The sequence below is a fragment of the Chrysochloris asiatica genome, unplaced genomic scaffold (genome assembly GCF_000296735.1).
Source record: "Chrysochloris asiatica unplaced genomic scaffold, ChrAsi1.0 scaffold00029, whole genome shotgun sequence".
NCBI classification, from domain to species: Eukaryota; Metazoa; Chordata; class Mammalia; order Afrosoricida; family Chrysochloridae; genus Chrysochloris; species Chrysochloris asiatica.
Genome location: NW_006408547.1, coordinates 7,146,593 through 7,161,745, shown reverse-complemented (window position 1 = coordinate 7,161,745; position 15,153 = coordinate 7,146,593). Strand labels below are relative to the sequence as shown.

Sequence of the window (15,153 nt, the reverse complement as noted above, 5' to 3'; positions counted from 1 at the left end):
ACAACAACAGTGTGCTGAAATTAACAGATATGGGTCATTTCTGATCCACAACCATATGATTTACTATAACAGGAATGACAAATTCAAGGGGAATAGCCTCACATTCATTGTCAAAAAAAGCATTTCAAGATCTATCTTGAAGTATAATGCTATCTGTGATAGGGTAATAGCCATAACCTTACAAGGAAGATCAGAGAATACCACTATTATTCAAATGTGCACTATTATTCAAATGTGCATACCAATCATTAAAGTTAAGGACAATGAAATTGAAGAAATCTACCAACGTCTGCAGAATGAAATTGATCAAACATGCAATCAAGATGCATTGATAATTACTGATGATTGAAATGCAAAAAGCTGGAAACAAAAAGAAAGGATCAGTAATTGGAAAATATGGCCATAGTGACAGAAATGAAACTGAAGATATGACAGAATTTTGCCAGATGAATGGCTTAACCATTACAAATACCTTTCATTACCAATATTAACTATGAGGACTTTTGGTTCCCACGGCTGCTGAGGCAGAGTCAGGTAGGAAAGGCTCCATGGGGGAGGGACTGAAAACCCAGAGAAGCTGCTTTCACAGAACAACACCAGAGCTCTGGATGCAGGGTGTCAGTTTCCCGCACACGCCAGTGAAAAAAAATCACAGTATAAAGGAAAGCACTGCGATTTAGGAATTGCTCTAGGTGCGGGACTCCCTCTGTGGCCACCCCACCTGGGTGGAGTTCAGAGGGTGGAGCTACAGCCAGACCAGCACAGGGAACCAGTGCTAAAAGCAGTGCAGTGACATTTGTAAAAGAAGGTGATGGAGGATTTTTTTCCGCCTCTTCTCTGGTGTACCTTCTTTGCTCAGCCCGGATGCTTTCAGGTGGGTGGGTGTACACCCCCAGAAAAGGGGTCCAGCATTGAGCCCACAGTTTTTCCCAAGACACAGAGATAAAGAGCCCTATCAGACCTAAGGGCAAATTCTTTGGCGGCTAATTATGATGTCAGCCTCTGAGTCACAGCCCTAAAATTAACCTGTGTGGGACCCTTTACTCCAGCATATCTGGCAAAAAAAACACATGCCTGTCAAGCCTGACAGGTAAACCTTATGAACAATATGTAAAACCCCAACATAAAAGGACACAACTATCTCCAGAATTACACTGTGCACATGCAGCTACCTAAATGACCTTCAGAGACAAAAATAGTAGACAACCTTTCTCCCATTAACGTCTCAATATCTATCTACACCCTTTGTAGTGGTGACTAGAGGAGGGGTCTGAGCGAGCAGACACCCCTACCCACTGCTAGAGGCCTCTACACACACACTGCTTGTGTAGCAAGGCGACTGGCCAGATGGCCAGGTTTATTTTTGCTTCAAAGTGGTGGGTTTTGTCTCTGCTTTCATATTGCTTCTGATTTTGGGCCTTTTGATCACACACTTTTCCTGGAGGTGGAAGCTTTTTCTCCCTATGTTACCCAAGGAGAGACAGCAATCGTGGCCATGCTGCCAAGCTACAAGCAAATCCCATAATATTCCACCATTGAGACAAGAGCCAATAACAGCTGCAAAGCATTACATGAGGAAAGGGAAGCCTATCTCCTGATCATATCCCTCATGAACATAGATGCAAAAATTCTCAACAAAATCCTAGCCAACAGAATCTAGCACCACATCAAAAAAAATAGTACATCATGACCAAGTGGGTTTCATAAAAGGGATGCAAGGATGGTTCAACATTAGAAAAACAATCAATGTAATCCGCCATATAAATAAGAAAAAAAGAAAAGAACCAAATGATCATATCGATTGATGTAGAAATGGCATTTGACAAAATCCAACATCCATTCTTGATAAAAACACTCAACAAAGTAGGAATTAAAGGAAAATTCCTCAACATAATCAAGAGCATATATACAAAGCCAACAGCCTACATCACACTCAATGGACAGAAACTGAAAGCCTTCCCTCTGCGAACAGGAACCACACAAGATGCCCTTTGTCACTAGTCCTATTCAATAATGTTTTGGAGTCTTAGTCAGAGCTTTATGGAAACATACGGAAATTAAAGGCATCCAAATTGGCAAAGAGGAAATAAAACTCTATTTGCAGATGATATGATCCTATATATAGAAAGCCCCAAAGACTCAGTAAAAAAGCTACTAGACCTCATTGGAAGATTCAGCCAAGTGACAGGGTATAAGAGCAACATGCAAAAATCAATTGGATTCCTCTACAGTAACAATGACTGCACTGAAAAGGACATTAGGAATGCAATACCATTTATAATAGCCAAACAAAGGATGAAATATCTGGGAATACATGTAACCATAGAAACAAAGAACCTATACAAAGAAAATTACAAAACCCTACAAGAAACCAAAAGAGACTTACAAAAGTGGAAGAACATACCATGTTCCCGGATAGGAAGACTCAAACATTGTGAAAATGCCAATACTACCCAAAGCTATTTACACATATAATGCCATTCCAATCCAGTTCCAGCAACTTTGTTCAAAGAGATGGAAAATACAACTACAAACTTAATGTGCAAATGAAAGACTTCTAGGATAAGCAAAGCACTCTTTAAGAAGAACAACAAAGTTGGAAGCCTTTTACTCTGCTATTTCAAAATCTACAACATGGCTACGGTGGTCAAAACAGCCTTGTACTGATACAACGAAAGATACATTGATCAATGGAACAGAATCGAGAATCCAGAAATAAACCCATCCATATACAGTCAACTGATTTTTGACAAACTGCCTAGGTATATTGCATGGGGAGGAAATAGTCTCTTTAGCAGATGGTGCTGGCAGAACAGGAAAGCGACATGCAAAAAATTGAAACAAGACCTTTACCTCACACACTTTACAAAAACCAACTCAGCATGGATTAAAGACCTAAATGTGAATCCCAAAATTATGAAGGTCATCAATGAAAAAAAAGGGGGAAATGTGAGGGCTCTAATACAGGGAATACACAGACTACCAAACATTTTGAAAGAAGTAGACAAAATAGATGATTGGGACATACTAAAAATTAAAATCTTATGTGCATCAAAAGATTTCACCACAAGAGCATAAAGGGAAACCACAGAATGGGAAAAAATATTTTGCAATGACACATCAGATAAGGGACTCATTTCTAAAATATATAGGAAACTACAATACCTCTACAAGAAAAAGACAAATAAACCAATTGAAAAATGGGCACAGGACAAGCACAGACACTTCACCAAGGAAGAAATCCGGGCAGCCAACATATGAAGAAATGTTTATGATCACTAGCCATTAGAGAGATGTAAATCAAAACAACAATGAGATATCATCTCACACCAGCAATAACAGCAAATATAAAAAAAAGTAGAGGACAATAAATGCTTGCGAGGAAGCGGAGAGACTGGGACCCTCTTATATTGTTGGTGGGATTGCAAAATGGTCCAACCACTCTGGAAAGCAATATGGCGCTTCCTCGGAAGGTTGGAAACAGAAATACCTTATGATCCAGCAATTTCTCTACTTGATACTTACCCATAACTAATACAAGGCCTAACACGAGTAGATATATGCACACAAATGTTCATAGCAGCACTATTTACAATAGCAAAAAGATGGAGATAGCCTAAGTGCCCATCAATTGAAGAATGGATAAACAAACTGTGGTATATGCATGCAATGAAATACTATTCTACCTTGAAGAACAACAAGTAAGCTGCAAGCCACCGCATAACATGGATGAACCTTGAGGACATCATGCTGAGTGAAATCAGTCAGTCACAAAAGGAGAAATTCTGCATAGGACCATTATTGTAAAAGACTAAGAAAAAGAACCCACCCTAAAAGGGGGGTGGGGATTATATATATATTTGATGATCACCAGAATGTATGTGATGACAGGAGGGGAGGGAGAGAGGGGAAGATAGAGCACAGGGTAGGGAATAGACACAGGATAGCTTGGGTATTGGGGGATGGTTGGTGGGGAGGACAATACACGAGAAGTGGGAGGGGAATGGAAGAACAAGGCTGATGAGAGAACAGTTAGGGAGGTTCGCATGGGCTAAGTGTTACAGAGGTAAACGATGAGGTATGCACAACCTTAGAACAGGGCTCTGGGATACAGGGATTGAGCCATTCCATGGGAGAAACATGAAGCCGTCTGCTCCTGTAAAGATTTACAGGTTTGGAAACCCTGTACAGGGTATTTATGAGTTGGAACCAACTCCACAGAACATAGCCACCACCACCATCACCACCACCATCGTATGCTTGAGGAGTCCTGGTATGGTGCTGTAGGTTAATGTGCTGTACAGCAAAGTCTGTTTGAACCACAAGATTGACTGTTCAAGTTTACCAGCCACTCCTTAGAAACCCTATACAGGGTCGCTATGGGTCAGAACCTACTCAATGGCAAATGAAAACAAGAAGTGTGTTTGAATGATTCAATTTGCTGATAACACTGGAATGTTGTATTTTAAGTACAGATAAATAATTTATGCACACTAAATAAATTTACCAAAATTTGAAATGCTTTAGAATTTTAAGTATAAATTTAAAGTATAAACTTTAAGTATCAAGTCCACAAAATAGTTTTTTTAAAGAATGCATTTTCTTTCATATTTCTAAACCATGTTCTTTAGATAATCGACGTAGTGCAATATTTCTTTAGTATTATGTGAAATTTCTTGGAGACCCCAGGTCACTGGAATAAAACTAACATCGATGCATGCATTCCAACAGAATCATGTACAAATAAATGTCAATCTTTTGCTTATAATGCCTTTAAAATTAATTTTCTGTTCCCTTACTAGGTATCGTTTGTAGCTTGTACCCCTTAATGGTTCTGTTACGGACATACGCAGTTTTGATCATTTAAACTCTGACGTCAGTGCTTCAGCATCATAGCAAAGCTCTATAGTGTTATTGAGGAGTGACTGGTGAGTTTGAACCACCAACCCTGTGGTTAGTAGTCCAAAACGAAATAAGGTCCTGAAAGCCTTATTTCATTAGTTCAGTCATCAAGGTCACCTCTACTTTGAGAAGGTAGCTCTTCCCCAGTGGTATTTTGAGTGCCTTTGAATCTGAGTGGGTCATTTTCCAGCACTACATCTGACAATATTCTGTACAACAATGTCCCTAAATACATGAAGCAAAAAACTCATAGAATTGAAGGGGAAAATATTTTCATCGTCTAGACACCAATATCTCTCATCTGAGATGTACTGCACATTGTTGTCGTTGTTAGGTGCAACTGCACACACAGCAGAATGAAGCGCTGTCTATTCCTGCACCTTTCTCACAGCTGTTGTGTTTGAGCACATTGTTTACTGAGGTTTACTGTCTGGTCTACCACCCATCTCATTGGTAGACCAGACAATAAACCTCAGCAAATATAAACAAGTATACAATTACATTGCTGTTGTTGTTAAGTGCTGTATAGTTGAGTTCTGATTCATAGCGGCCTTATATAAGGTTCCCAAGGAGCGGCTGGTTTGCTTGAACCACTAACCTTGCAGTTCAAACCGACTTTGCAGTTCAGCACATTAACCCACAGCACTATACCAGAAATCCATAGATTACATAAAGCCTATTTTTTAAGGGAAATGGTGTTAAATTAGGCATCAATGATAGTAGGAATTTGGAGTAAATTTCTGTAATATGGAAATTAAAAACAAATTAAAAAGACAACAAAAATGAAAAATTTATAGACACTTTGTAATATTTCAAATACTTAAAGATGAATTAATACCAGTTTTTCACAAATGCCTCCTCCCTACTAGGAAAAAAAAAAAGTGGGGGAAAAACACTTTTGTAAAGGTTAGTGTTCTGTGTCAACTTGACTAGGCCAGGATTTCCAGAGGTTTAGCACTTAAGACTTCTGGTGTAACACCTTAGGATAAGCACCTTGACCACAAGGTCACTTTGAACCACAAGATCCAGTGGTTCAAACTCACCAGCCAATCCTCGGAAACCCTATACATGGTCATCATGTGTCAGAAGTGATTCCATGGCACTTAACAACAACAACAGGAGTCAGAACTAACTTGAAGGCACTTAACAACAATAATGTGTATTCCCATGGTGATGAACCCTAACTTGGGCATAGTTAACTGTTTGCAAGGTTGGCAGTTCAAACTTACCAGCGTCTCCTTGGAAAGACTATACAGGGTCGCTATGGGTCGGAACTGACTCAATGGCACTTAACAACAACAACTCTTTGATGGGTGACTATGAAAAGACAAACAATTGAATGGATACTTCCTTGTGGGTGTGGCCTACTCCCAATATAATGGACAAGTGTGAAAGATTCTTTCTCTTCTGCTGGAGACTTGGGACTCTGCAATCATTTCCTGGATAATCAACTATTTTTATCTGTATCTATATGTTTCACTGGTTTTGCTTCTCTAGAAAACCCAGCCTAAAACACGTGGTACTGACATTGGGGTTCTAAAGAAGCAAAATCATAAGGATGAGTTTTCCAAGTGGGTTGTCAAGTCTGACTGATTTTAAAGGCACTGACATCCGGTAGAGGCATGTCTGACCTTGACTTCACGGGAATCAGCCTTGGGCTGCTTTTGAGTTTGCTTCTCTTTTCCTCTTGTGGAGTCAGAAGAAGGCAGACATAGTCCCCACTTAGTTTAAGAAGTTGGTGCTGTGAGCAGAATTCATTGCAACAATTCCAGACGTATGAAATTATGAAGTTTTGTAAGAGAAATAACCAAGACCGATGGGATAAAACATTTCAGCACAGAGGAGAGAGAGAGCTTCAGGATTTGCCTGAAGCAGATGTCAAGCTGGTTAACAGGATAGCTGATCTTCAGAGCCCTGGGCCTACTGGAATTCACCCTACTAGAGGTCCAAAGCCTATGAAAGGGGTTAGTCCAAGGAAGAAAAAAAGAATGAAGTTGTGTATTTTAAAGATTTAAGTATTGTTACAAATCGGGCTGTGAACCGCAAGGTCAGCAGTTTGAAACTACCAGCCACTCTTCTGCGGGAGAAAGATGAGGCTTTCTGCTCCTGTAAAGATTTATAGCCTCGGAAACCCTGTACAGGGTCGCTATGGCCGACTCGACAGCCCTTAACAACAACAAGTATTAACCTTATGCATATGTTGTTGTTGTTGAGTGCCATCCAGTAGGTGCCATCGACCCATAGCACCCTGTACAGGGTTTCCAAGGCTGTAAACCTTTACGGGAGCAGAAATCTTCATCTTTCTCCTGCAGAGCAGCTTGTAGTTTCTAACTGTTGACCTTAAGGTTCATACCCGATTTGTAACCACTATGCTACCAGAGCTCCTTTTATGCATATAGGGTTCTCCTTTTATTGTAAAATAGACATGCTTGTGTATATTTTATATTGGGAATTATAATTACAGAGAGTTTATAAACCAGCTATCAGCCTACATTTGATTGGATTTGCTAACAGGGGAATTAGAAATCTCCCAGAAAAAAAAAAAAAAAAGGCTTTTTGCCTTAAGCCTTTGTAGAGTATTGGACTTTAGGAGAAATCCTGCCCACCCACCCCCACCCCCTCTACTGATTTGCAACATTTGTATTTGAAAAGATATGTAAACCAGCCCTGAACTACTAGGAGAAAAGAGATTTGTGATTTGAAAGAAAGTGGCCTGTGGCCAGCTGCTTCAATTAGGGTTTCAGGTCTTGATATCCTTACCTTTGTCTCCCTGGCGGGCTATTCTTCTCAGTATTACTATTCTTGTTGGAATAGAAATGTCTTACCCACTTCCTTGATCCCTATTTATAGTAGGAGAAAACTCAGGGTACAGGGGTAAATATTAAGCCAGAGTAAGAGAGGCCTAGGGCCCAAGGGTTCTAATGTGTCCCTGACAAGACAGTGTGGGTTTAGAAGCTAATATGGGTAAAATGTATCATTGCCTTGTAGGAGATGCAAAGGGCTTTTGCCTATGACCAGTCAGTCAAGCTAATAGTAGATACAACTATGGTATCTCTCGCTGTTCTGTTATCCTGTGCAGACAAGACGAGTCTCAGAGACAACTGTCCAATATTGATAAATATATTTGCACCTTTAGAACAGTGAGAAACAAGCATAAATATAGCATCTTGAGGGGTCCCTGTAATAACTAGAATGATGTTCAGTGGACCACCCAATATCGGTAATGGACTTCTAGCTCTTACGAGGGTCCACCACCCCTCCATTGTAAACCCTTACAATGCAATCCATTAATCTTAATTGTTGTTGTTGTTGTTAAGTCCCGTCAAGTCGGTTATAGATAATCCCAAAACCATGACCAGAGACCCTTCAATAATAGGAAACTAAGGATTGGGAGCTGATGTTACAGGAAAGTATCCTATAGGAGTCTTTTCTGTAAAACTAATTAGACAAAACTCTAGCCCGACCTCTACCAAGGATAGAACTCAAACACAGAATCCTAGAAATGATTCAGATCTGGTACCCCCACTTAAGTTCAGGAAATGACCCTTCCAAAGTGACAGTTACGTAAATTAAAGACCTATGGCACACTATAGCTATAGAAACAGGATATGGGGATGCGAATGCTTGGTTAGAATGGATTAAGCATTCTGTTCCCACTCTAAATAAGAGCGATTGTTACTCCTGTGCAACAGGAAGACTGGAAGCCCAAGTGGTCCCCTTTCCACACGGGTGGTCCTCACTCTCAGGGCATACACTGTGTGGTTGCTCTTTTCCAGGATCCTATAGCCTGGGGCAACGAATCCTGTAACTTGTTGTCACAACTGTTCCCTAATGTCAGGGGTCTTATGGGTCAACCCCAGAGAACCATTAGGCCTACAGTCCCAAATGTCAATTTCACTTCGTGTCTCTCCAGACTTGGGGGGCATTTGATGTTCATCGGAAACCTGAAGGGATACAGCGAGCACAAACTCTTTAAAGAGCTCCAAAATCAGTCAGCCCTAGCTATTTTCGTGAGCAGATGTCTGGTGGTATTATGGGAAACAATCATTCAGGGCTTTACCAGCAAATTGGAGTGGTACCTGTGCTTTGGTGCAATTGGTCATCTCTTTCACCCTGGCAGTCCATCAACCAATAACTACAGGAAACAGGCATAAAGCCAAGAGAAGTATAGTTACTCCCCATGGCTCTTTCAATTCCCATGTTTACATAAACAGTATAGGAGCTCCCTGAAGTGCCAAACAAATTCAAAACAAGAAACCAAATAGCTGCAGAGTTTGAATTTGTATTATTCTGGTGGTCAAATATTAACAAAAATGTGGACTGGATTAACTACATTTACAATGCACCAAACTGCAAAGCCATTTGAACTGCAAGGTCAGTGGTTCAGTCTCACCAGGTGTTCCTCTGAAACCCCATTTAAGGTCACTATGGTTTGGAATCAACTTGACAGCACTTAACAACAAGGACAACATCATAATCAACAAAGATTAGTAAGATATACCAGGCGCGCTTTATAAAGAACAGCAGAACAATTAGGACTTCCTAGCAAAATGGCTTGGGCAAACAAGTTAGCCCTAGATATGATGTTGTTGTTGTTGTTGTTATGTGCCCTAGAGTTGGTTCCGACTCATAGAGACCCTGTACAGGGTTTCCGAGGCTGTAAATCTTTACGGGAGCAAAAACCCTCATCTTTCTCCCGCAGAACAGCTGGTAGTTTCGAACTGCTGTCCCTGAGGTTCACAGCCCGAATCGTAACCACTACGCTACCAGCGCTCCTTCTAGATATGATATTAGCAGAAAAAGAAGTATGTATTATGATCAAAGTCCAATGTTGTACTTTCATTCCCAATAACGCAGCTTCTGATGGTCCCATTACTGAAGCATTACAGGGGCTGACCACCTTAGCTAATGAAATTGCTGAAAATTCAGGCATAGATGACCCCTTTTCTAATATCATGGAACAATGATTCGGGAAATGGAAAGGGCTTATGACTTCGGTCCTCACCTCTCTAATTATCGTATTTGGCGTATTAACACTAATAGGATGCTGTATTATATCCTGTATAAGAGAATTCGTGTAAAACGCATAGAAACAGCCCTATCCAAACAACCCCCACCCCCAAACCAAAATAACCTTTTTCACCTAGAAACATATGAACACAAAAGTCAACATCTCCTTGCAAAATTTGAAGAAAAGAATGAAGAAGTCTAAAAAGAAAAAAAAAAAAATTATGATCCTATTTATTGTATTCAGGTGACCTTTCTTTTTTTTCATTTACTTAAAAAAAAGGTGGGGTAGAATTATGGAAAAATTATATGCATGTATTTATTATAATCACGTTTATTGTATTTGGGTAACCTTTCCTTGTTTCTTTATTTCCTGAAGTAAAGACTTTATGATCTTTTTCTTTGACTACTTCCTGAAGTGAGTAAAGACTTTACGATCTTTCTTTTTCCTTTCCTAAAATAGGAATGGGTGCCTTAGAAATGTGAACTAGCCAGCCAGGTAAGGGAAAAGATTGTGAGGTCAGAGTTGTAGCCAATGCGGTAAAACATAGCCTTAAGACTTGCATCAGGGGTTACAAACCCAAGTGGACTGTCCACTTGGTGTGCTCACTGGCCTGTTCCTGTATGTACGGCTATGCGCATGCACCCTCTCGCAGGAGTGAATTTTGCTTTGCCAAGGTAATTTAGTCTCACTGAGTGTCTTTTACGCAACATCAGAATTCATTTCTAACATAAGCAAGTGTCAATTACTACAACTGGATGAATTGGACTTCCGCTTATGGATCAAGGAACATGCTTGTCTCCTCAGTGTGCAGGGTTGCTGGTGGTGGTGGTTATGTGCTATTGAGTTGGTTCTGACTCATAGTGACCCTGTATAGGTTTTCCGAAGCTATGGAAATCTTTATGGGAGCAGAAAGCCTCATCTTTCTCCCACAGAATGGCTGGTAGTTTCGAATTGCTAACCATGAGATTAGCAACCCAACTAGTAACCACTATGCTACCAAAGACCCTTTAGGCATTGTTGTTGTTGAGTGTTGTCCAGTTCGGTTCTGATTTATAGCAACCTTATGTAGAGTTTTTGAGGAGCCGCTGGTGAGTTTGAAATGCAGACATTTCAGTTCAAACTGACTTTGTGCTTATCCTACAGCATCACACCAGGATGGGCAATTTAGACATCGGCTATTAAAAGTAGGGCACTCTGGTGGCGTCGTGGTTACGAATCTGGCTGCGAACCACAAGGTCAGCAGTTCGAAACTACCAGCTGCTCTGCAGGAGAAAGATGAGTCTTTCTGCTCCTGTAAAGATTTAGAGCCTCGGAAACCCTGTACAGGGTCGCTATGGGTCTGAACTGACTCGACGGCACTTAACAACAACAACAACATAAAGGCATGAAGTGGCTGGTTTATCAGGTTTCATGAGTGTGCTTAAATATTAGAATGAAAGGACAAGGAAGAATCCCCACTGACTAGTTTTCCTCTTTTCCAGATGGGTCTGGTGAAAGGGCCTGGGTGATGATGCTGATACGATTTTATGGTTTCAGTTGTTAGTAAGATTATTTGTGATTGTCAAAACTGCAATTGTAGAAGATGTGTAACTGAAAGGATGGAGTAGTTTTCTTTCATTTCAGAAACAGACTATCCTAGGACCAACATTAAGGAAGAGCATGAATGGAGCAAGGGATTCCTGCCTGTAAAAGTGGTGCCAGCAGAGACAGTGGTGTGGAAAGACAGAGCATCTATGGACTGAATAAGGTTGTATGCCTATGGACAGGAGGCTGGCTTGCAGAATGTGCCCTTTGGACATTAAAATGAATATATATTTTTTGTTTTACATGTGTGCTTCAAATATTTTTGCTTTGTTCATTTGTGACATATAATATGTAAATGGGGCCGGTGTGTTTTTGGTTGTACATGTTTTAGTTATACCATGTTAGGTACAAGTATGACTACAATATTATTTATTTAGAGATTATACATATAGTTTATAAGTTGCAAGTTGACAGGGGTAGATTCTAATGGTTAGGGTGCATTGTCAACTTGACTAGAGCAGGATTTCCAGAAATTTAGTAGTCGAGATGTGCTTATTTCCATGGTGATGAACTCTAATACATAGCTAACTCTATGATGAATGGCTATGAGTTGCCAATCAATTGAAGGGATGCTTCCTTGGGGGTGTGGCCTTCTCCCAATATAATGGACGTACAGAAAAGACTCTCTCTCTCTTCCACTGGGGACCTGGAACTCTGAAATTATAAGCCATTTCCTTGATAATACATTTCACTTTATACATATACATGTATATCTTTCACTAGTTGTTTCTCTAGAAAACCCAGGCTAAGATAACTTTCCAATTCCTTTTCTGGGGATTATATTTCTTGGACACCAAAACCAGAGACACCATAAGAAAAGAAAACAACAGAATTCCATTTTTATATCTACATTCACTTTTCTTATGAGCATAAATGGAATAATCCTCAGTGAAATGTACATAAACTTGTAAACTCTGGTAAAGATGCACAGCCTTGGAAGCTCTGTGTGGGGTTTCTAAGAGTCAGAACCAACTTGAGGATACATTACAACAACAACTATAAAGCAATGAATGCAAAATTGATTTAACGTGAAGGACATTATGCTTAGCAAAGTAGAGGGTAAGAAAATAAATGGAAGATCCCTAACAAGATGGACTGATACAGTGGCAGTAACAATGTACTAGTAAGTAGAAAATAAACATGATAGGTATGGTTTGGCTTTCAATATACACAATTTATATTTTGAAATTTTAGCATTGCAAAATATGGGGTAACACATAAAACTGATAAGGGAATATTATAAAATAAAAATGTATGGTTCAGAAAAAAGGAAAAAGATAAAAGTTTCAAAGATCAAGATGCGATTTATCATAATCAAAATAATAATAAACTGTAAAAATCCTTGGGCTCTTCTATTATTGTTGTTAAGTGCCATCAAGTGAGTTCCAACTCATATCAACCCTATATAGGGTTTCCAAAGAGTGATTGTTGTGTTCGAACTGCCAACCTTGTAGTTCAAACCGAATTTGTGGCCGAGTGCTTATCGTAGAGCACCACAAATTAAATAAGAGTTGAAGCTAGACTAGAACCTTCTCACTCAGGACCTAACACTCTCCATAAGAAATCAATATCAGCAAGAACTCATCACATTAAACCTTGTTGTTGTTTGGCATTGTAGAGACCAGTACGACGACTCACAGCGAATTATACACAACAAAATAAAACACTGCCCAGGCCTGTGCAATCCTCACAATCATTGTTACATTTGAACCCACGGCTGCTGCAATTGTGCCAAATCATCCCATTGGTGGGTCTTCCCTTTTTTGTTGACCCTCCATTTTACAAAACATATTCTCTTTCTCCAGGGACTTGTCCCTCCTGATAACATGTCTGAAGTATGAAACACGAAGGCTTGTCATTGTAGCTAAGGAACATTCTGGTTGTATTTATCCTATCACAGATTTGTTTGTTATTCTGGAAGTTCATGGTATTCCCAACAGTTTTTACCAGCACTGTAATTCAAATACATACATTTTTCTATGGTCTTTAGATGTTAGAAGGTCACATTTTAAAGTACCAATACCCTCAAACTGAAAAAGAATGGGGAAAAAATGGAGATCGATTCACTGAAATATACAGGAACAGTATCACTCACTAAAATGCATTCTCACAACCAGACTAAAGGAAACTTCTCACTAAGAATCTGTGTTTCTTAGGGAAAAATGATATCTAAGGCAGGAGGGTACAAACTAATCCTGGAAGATTTTGTGTTGCCAGAAAGTTTGTAAGTTTTCATAGATTAAGGTACATATTAAAATGATGCATGTGATGGTTGGACAATGAATAAGGAAGACCAGAAAAGAATAGATGCATTTGAGTTATGGTCTTGTTGTTAAGTGCAGTCGAGTCGGTTCCGACCCATAGCGACTCTGAACAGGGTTTCCGAGGCTGTAAATCTTTACGGGAGCAGAAAGCCTCACCTTTCTCCCACAGAGCGGCTGGTAGTTTTGAACTGCTGACCTCGCGGTTCGCAGCCCGATTCGTAACCACTACGCTACCACGAATATTAAAAGTGCCATGCGTCCAGAAGAACAAATAAATCTGTATTGGGACAAGTATAGCCAGAATGCTCCTTGAAAGTCAGGATAGTGACACTTCAACGCTCATATTTTGGACGTGTTATCAGGAGTGACCAGTCCTTGGAGAAAGACATTATAGTTGGTAAACTGGAGTTTCAGTGAAACCAAGACTCCAGCGAGATAGAAAGACACAATGGTAGCAGTGTATCTCAAATGTAAAAACAGTGCAGCTGTGTCAGGGCAGGGCAGCTTTCCTGCTGTTGCGCACACAGTCTCAATTAGTCAAAATTGCCTGGATGATATCTAACAACAGAAATTGCATTAAAATGTCAAAATGTCCACTCTACAAGCACTTTACACTGACCAAATTTGAAACATTGAACTTAAAGAAGAGAACTGGATGAGGCCAACAGACATAGAATAAATCTTAAAAGTTATGGTACCGATAATAAAAAGGTATTGCAACACACAAACATCAAAAAAAGGAGTTCACATAAGATTTGCAAAAGAAAACAATTTCCCTAATTTTCTGTGATCCAATCAGGTTAGCATGGCTGGTTTAGTTACTGTTTAGATGAATAGTACACAAATAACTACATGTAGCTATCCTTTGTTGTTGTTGTTGAGTGCCGTTGAGTCAGTTCTGACCCACAGCAACCCTGTACAGGGTTTCCAAGGAGTGGCTGGTGAGCTAGAACCACCAACCTCGTGGATCAAACCGACTTTGCAGTCCAGCACATTAGCCCACAGTGCCACACCTAGACTCCAGCTATACTTTAGAGGGGCTTTTAAAAAATACGATTGTTGTTATTTATCGTGGAGTCGATTCCGACTCATAGCGACCCTGTACAGGGTTTCCGAGGCTGTAAATCTTTACGGGAGCAGAAAGCGTCATCTTTCTCCTGCGGAACAGCTGGTAGTTTCAAACTGCTGACCTTGCGGTTCGCAGCCCGATTCTTAACCACTACACTACCAGAGTTCCTTAAAAAATAATTTATCTACAATAACCTGTTTCTCGTAATCAAAGTATAAAACCTGGTTGTTGTTGTTGTTGTCAGGTGCCATCGAGTCAGAACCGACTCATAGCGACCCCATGCACAGCAGAACGAAACAATGTCCGATCCTGGGCCAACCTCA

At 40.0% G+C, this 15,153-nt stretch overlaps 1 pseudogene; it reads left to right on the top strand.

Annotated features, from left to right (window-relative positions):
* The first annotated feature begins 8,404 nt into the window (after nt 1-8,404).
* The window catches only part of LOC102823422, a 72,688-nt pseudogene continuing 65,939 nt past the window's right edge, over nt 8,405-15,153 (top strand).